The sequence below is a fragment of the Tenrec ecaudatus genome, chromosome 1, assembly GCF_050624435.1.
Source record: "Tenrec ecaudatus isolate mTenEca1 chromosome 1, mTenEca1.hap1, whole genome shotgun sequence".
Taxonomy (NCBI): Eukaryota; Metazoa; Chordata; class Mammalia; order Afrosoricida; family Tenrecidae; genus Tenrec; species Tenrec ecaudatus.
The window spans coordinates 20,276,714-20,283,464 of record NC_134530.1 but is presented as its reverse complement, the minus strand read 5'-3'; the positions used below and the strand labels follow the sequence as shown (position 1 = coordinate 20,283,464).

General features: G+C 39.9%; 1 pseudogene; it reads left to right on the top strand.

Annotated features, from left to right (window-relative positions):
* On the top strand, positions 1–4,799 carry LOC142451751 (olfactory receptor 7A10-like; annotated as a pseudogene).
* Positions 4,800–6,751: the final 1,952 nt, after the last annotated feature.

Here is a 6,751-nt window from a genome sequence, read left to right as displayed (position 1 = left end):
ATGTCACTTTCGCAGCAGTATAAGGAAGAAATAGTATTGGTGACTTCAGACTGTTACCTGATAACTTCTGGATGGACTGTAGCAGCATCACAGGTGCGGGGTGATTGGTGAAGAGTGAAGGCCCTTTGTTATTAGCAGTATATCTTGATGTATTAACAAGAATAATAAATAAATGTAAATTTCATGATATCAAGTGCTGCTATGTTGTGCGATACAGAAAGATTTCTCCCAAGTTTCCTCCCCAAATATATGTCAAACCTAGCTACTTGCTACACATAGCAAATGACTATATACTTGGAGGTCAACAAAAGCAGTTCGGAGGTTACTTTCTCAAAGAATTGTCAGCCATCTAGAGCAATCAGATGGTATAGTCTGTCCCACCCTAAACAGGGTAAGGATAGTAGATTGTTTCCATGAAGGATATCCCAGAGAGGTCAAGCCATGCAAGGATGAAGAAGATTAGGCTGCCATATTGAGTCTAGAGTCCGCCCATCTTGTCACATGTATACCCCTACTCCCTCCTCTTCCTGTTACATGTATACCCCTAGCTCATCCCCTTCCTGTCACGCTTATGCCTATGTACCTATTGTACACCTTCCTGTGACATGTGTGGTTACCTGCAATCATGCCCCTAAGTGTATATGGGCCTTGGCCAGAAATAAAAAGGAACTCCTCCTGCCCTCTCTGTCCACATTGTGCGAAGACCTGGCTGGTGAGATCATGACCATCCAGGAGGGGAGCGTGCTTCCATGAAATGTGTCTTCTCACACATTAAGTGTAAAAACAGAAGGTAGCAGTAATGATAAAAAGATGCAAGATTTTCTAAAATTAGTAAAAAGATATACCCCATAGTTCGCAGGGGAATGAACTTTTGATCTAGAGACCAGGGAGGAAATCACTGTAAAGGTAAAGAAAGTGTACAGAGGTGGGGAGAATATCCCCATGGAGACATGGTCTCTGTGGATTCAAGTTAAGATGGTTTTAGAACCTTTGCAGGAGGAAGAGAAAGAGGATTATCAGTCTAGTGAGAAGTCCTGTGTCTGAACATATCTAGAAAAGCAAGTTAAAATCTCTATGAATAAGTATGAATTAAGTGATGAAACTTTAGAAAGAACTGAAGAAGTAGAGACTGATTCTAAATGAAACCTCATACCCAAAGTCTGCCTCTGTGTTCTAGGTGGACTTCCATCTCAGAAGGTTCAAAGGTGAAAAATCACTAGAGGAAGAGAATTCCAAGATCCAAAATGAAGCTATTAAACAATGCTACGAAGCTCCCTTGCTTTCAAAGGTATGAAAAACTAAGAAACAAACCCACCCGAATAGTAAGAAGCTTATGAGCTACTCAAACTTAAATCAGGTGAGAGACAGGCAGAATGGGTATAAGATCATTGAGAAGATTTTAGACAGAACTGAGAAAACTAAGCCTGAATGAGAAGGACACATCAGATTAGAAGCATTTTCCCCACTGCCAGAATATAGTGTAGAGAAGCCTAGGAATCACAAAACAATCAAGCAAGAAAGTGCTGGATGTAGAGATAAGATCCACTAGAGCCAAAGGACTGTAAATACTTCCTCTACACTGACCCAGGTCTATTTGATTTATCTAAGGTGATGAGAAAACAAATTAGAACCTTCTAGAAGCCACATGAATGGGTTCATCTCCATGTTCTTCCTGGGGCACAACCTCAAACTTTAGCAGTGGAATGTGGGAGAAACAGCACTGGTGAAGTCTTCTCTGGATGAGGTACAGCATCATTGCAGGTGCCTGGAGATTGGTGATGTGTGATGGCCCTCTCTTATTGGTATTATCTGTAGGAGGATCAACAGGTATAACAAATAAAAGCAAGTTTAATGGATAAAGTCCTGATGAGTTAGAGTCTCTGGTCCTAGAAACTGATTCTGACTACATGACAATGTCTTCTTTCTCTGATCTGTCTTCCCCGGTGCTGGCTCTCATTCCTGCAACCTCCTTCTCTCAACAGCCTTCCTTGCTTCGCTGCATTAACGTGCCTGTTAACCTCATTCAACTATTTGTTCACATAGTCTCTCAAAAAACTCATATTCGACATTAAATTATAGTATGGACACAAAAAATCAATAGACACTTTCCCTTCTTACAAGTATCTGACATTTTCCGTAAGGTAACAGATGGTAAGTTCGTGCTTACCCTGGCTCTGCAATCCTGCTGAAATGGATCATAATGTTGTTGTCCTTCCTGGAGACTTTTAGTGAGATGATGGTCACACTGAGCTATGAAGGAGGAGAAAGGAGGGAAGTAATGTTGGGATTATTAAACCCATACATTGTGTTTTGGAAATTGCACATAATAATTAATAACTGTTGACAATGAAAGCAAGGAATGGAGAGTGAAGCATGAGTGTGGACAGGTAGGCAGCAGCCATGTAACACACAGCTGTATATTTTGCCTAAGGAAGCACAACTCTGAAATTAGCGGAGAGTCAAGGCAGAATTAGCAGCACTGTCTGTCTGCAGTCAGACTTGCCTTTGGAGACATTGCTCTGGTCCATGTGCAGAGCAGACTCCTGCTCCTGGGAAACCCGCAGAGAGATGAAGAGTGGAAAAAGCACAGTAGAAGTGGGAGATGAATCTATGAGGATTTGGATTATAATGCCTCAAAAATCTGCTGAAATAATACAACATACTATGAGATTGTAAATTACTTATTTTTCAAACTATTGTATGAAATTGGCATAAGAATTTGGGTTTAAGCGATGAAGAATATTCAAGTTAAAACTGATTATTCTGGTTTGAGGCAGGTAGTGGGCTCTGCCTGCAATTCACAGCTTGTTGTCTTCAAGGTATTTGCATAGGACTAATTTTTAAATTGCTATTTAACTTTACTGTTTAAACAGTTTATCTTAATCAGTAGTCTTCAAACTTCCAACAATCTGATCTCATATTCCCATCACTTTTAACTACAACTTGAACCCAGATTTCTTTTTGCACATCAGTTATACCATCCACCTTGCTGTCAGAGGGGGTCAGGAATGCTCCTGTGTCAGGGGGAGCACAGCCCCTATCTCTGCCTAAAGGTCCTTCTCCTGCCTAACATCCTAACAGCCTTCAGATTTCCTGCACAAGGCCTCTTTGTCAGAAGTGAGACACAAAGATGCATTTATTTTTCCTCTATAACTTGTTTACTAGCTACTGTGAATTAAGTGGTTTACAGACGCAAACAACATTCAAGAAATCATACACATTCTTATGTAACTCATCCTTTGCAATTCCTTGATGTGCCATAGCTTATCCCACTGCCTCTTTGTGTTTCCTGTTTCCATTCCTCCTTCTTTATTTACCCCTTGAAATATGTTCCTGGGCAAGTGCTGCCCTCTTCAACTTACGTGGTTGATAACTGGAACATGGAGGAGAGTCCTGTTCCAGACATTACTGCTATTTGCATGCTCCATTGGGCCAATTGATTCCATGTGTCTTTCAACTACCATCATTCTTCCTACCAAAGTCAGGAATGAGGTCAAAATTTGCACCTTATGCTTTTTACATCAAACAAGGGTAAGAAATTTTATTTTCCACCGAGGTTCCCACAACTCTCAAGAACACTTGGCATACAGCAATTGTTCAACATATTGGTTGAATGAAAATCAAAGTCTTAAGGAATTTGTAGAGAAATATAATGTTTTAGGGGAAATATGTTATTAGAAGAAAGGACAACTAGACAGTTTAGCATCAAAGAGAACACAGAGCACATGAGATTCAAGAACAAGAGATAAACAGATATGAATAGGGATTAACTGATTAATAGTTTCAAATAGAAATGACAGTATATCCATTAAACTGTTGTTAACAGCTTATGGCATATTGGCCAATGCTCTTTCCTATTTCCCAGTAGTTTTGCCAGCTACATGGAGCCAGAAAACCACTCATATTACAGAATTCATCCTTCTGGAGTTTTCTGAGGAGGCAGACCTCCAGCCCCTCCTCTTTGGACTGTTCCTCTCCATGTACCTGGTCACCTTCACTGGGAACCTGCTCATCATCCTGGCCATCGCCACAGACTCCCACCTCCACACGCCCATGTACTTCTTCCTTTAAACCTCTCCTTTGCTGACATCTGTTTCACCTCCACCACTGTCCCGAAGATGCTGATGAATATCCAGATGCAGAGCAAAGTCATTGCATATGAAGACTGCATCACGCAGACTTTTTTTCCCATGCTGTTTAGGGGCTTAGACAACTTCCTATTGACCATGATGGCCTATGACCACTTTGTGGCCATCTGTAACCCTCTTCACTACACGGTCATCATGAACCCAAGATTCTGTGGCCTCCTGCTTCTGGCCACCTGGTTACTGACTCTTCTGGATGCTCTATTACAAAGTTTAATGGTTTTGAGACTGTCTTTTTGTACAGAATTGGAAATCTCCCATTTCTTCTGTGAACTTGATCAGGTCGTCCAACTTGCTTGTTCTGACACATTCCTCAATGACTTCGTCATATATTTAGCTATTGGACTTTTCGGTGTTGTTCCACTCACTGGGATCCTTTTCTCTTACACGAAGATTGTGTCCTCCATTTTGTGAAGTTCATCAGCTAAGGGAAAATATAAAGCATTTTCCACCTGTGGGTCTCACCTTTCCATGGTTTCCTTGTTCTATGGTATAAATTTTGGGGTTTATCTCAGTCCTACTGCTATTGAAAACTCGAGGGCAACTGCAGTCGCCTAAGTGATGTACACTGTAGCCACACCCATGCTGAATCCCTTTATCTACAGTCTGAGAAATAATGACATAAAGCAAGCCCTAAGGAAACTCTTTAGCTGAGAAACATCCTGTATAACAGAAACTCATCCTTAAGTTTAGACAACTATTTATGAAAAACAAAATGCAGAATAATAAAAATCTCTATTATGCTTACCTCAGTTGTAATTGTGCTTATGCTCATAATTCAATCTCCTTAATTTTTAAGACATAATATGAAATTACTTCCTGAGTATTTTGTTAAAAATGTATTTCTTTAAACCAAATCTTTGCTTCAACAGGCAAGGGTGACTGCAGTTTCATTAGGAAATAGATGTAACATTACTAGCCATAGAGTGATAGTGTAAAATTATCACAAAGGAGCAGTGTTCCTTATTATCCTGAACCATAAATACCTGAGACAGAAATTCTACAATACCTATTTTAGAAAGCTTTTTTCATGTGATCATAGCTGGCATGAAGCTGTCGAACTACCTGGGTTATTTTATTTACCCTGATGTCTTGTTGAACATTTTGAGCATAAGGTTTGTAAACTTGTTCTTATTCATTTATGAAGATCACTGGTGGTATATTCAATTATGGGGAATGACTTCCAAACCTCACTGAAAAGCAGACCAGCTAAGCACGCTGATACCTCTCCTATCATCAGAAAATGGTACAACCGAGAAGACTGACATTATTGACTTCCTGTACATGATTAATCTTCTGACATCCAGATAGGAGGAATTTCTATTCTAATTGTTAGTTAATAACTATTAGTTTCAAGACCTTTCGAAACCTCAATTTGTTCAGCAAAGAAGTGCATATCATTTCTTGGCATCAATGATACTACTGGAAATTGGCCTTTATTGTTTCCTAAGAACCCGGTGGGCTCCAGTTATGCTGTCCACAGAATCAGCTGCGCCAAAGCATCTGCCTCACTTTTGCCCTTGAGTTTCACCCAGCAATCTGGAGAGCATCTCAAATAATTACATGAGAAACTCTTGGTTTTCATGATCCTGGAAAATACAGCATCCTATATTTTCTCTGCACACAGTAAGTATCTCTGTGGAGTTAAGTTTAGGCTACTAACTGAACGGCTGTTTTTTCAAGCCTATCCACACTCAGAAGGAGAAAGATGTGACAATATGATCCCATAAAGATTTACAGCTTTTAAAACACTATCAGACAGTTTAGTCCAATGAATCAGACTCACTTGATAGCATGGGTAGTGAGTTGATCTTACAGGGATGCTGAGTACCAACACTATTCCTCCAGTGAAAAATGTAGACTCAATTCAAAACCAACTGTCATGGATGGAGTCCACCTCACCATAAATAGACAGTGATGAATAACTGCCTCATAGCATGTTCGAACCTGTAATCTTCACAGAGGAGACTGTTACATTTGTCAACCAGGAAGCAGGTAGTGGATTTGAATCTCCCCCTTTTGGTTAGCAGCCTAGCACTTTAATCAGGACACTGCCAAACTTTCTGATACCATGAGTGAATAAGTTGATTGTATCTATTCAAACTTCCTTAAGATTTTCTCATGTCTCAATTCTATTATATATAGCTAGTTCATTATTTCTTTTTTCTTTTTAAAAATCATTACATTGGGACTCATACAACTCTTATCACAATCCATACATCCATCCATTGGATGCACATTTGTGCATATGTTACCATCATATTTTTCAAAACATTTTCTTTCTACTTGAGTCCTTGGTATCAGCTCATCTCCCCCAGCCCTACCTTTTCCACCTTCCCTCCCTAATGAACCTTTGATAATTTATAAATTAGGTTTTTTTCATGTTAATGTGTTTACAAAGAATGATTTGTGAAGCATGAAGTGAGCATTTGCTAAAACCAAGAAAACAAATTCTCAGACCTGTATTCAATGCCAGCTCAGCACCTCTAAAGCACAGGATGAAATTGCCCTGCAGATTCCTGCAAGTGGAACTCTTTTCAGGAGGAAAAAGTCCCACTTTTTCCCATGGAGCAGCTTGGTGGTTTCGAACGGCTCACCTTGCCGAG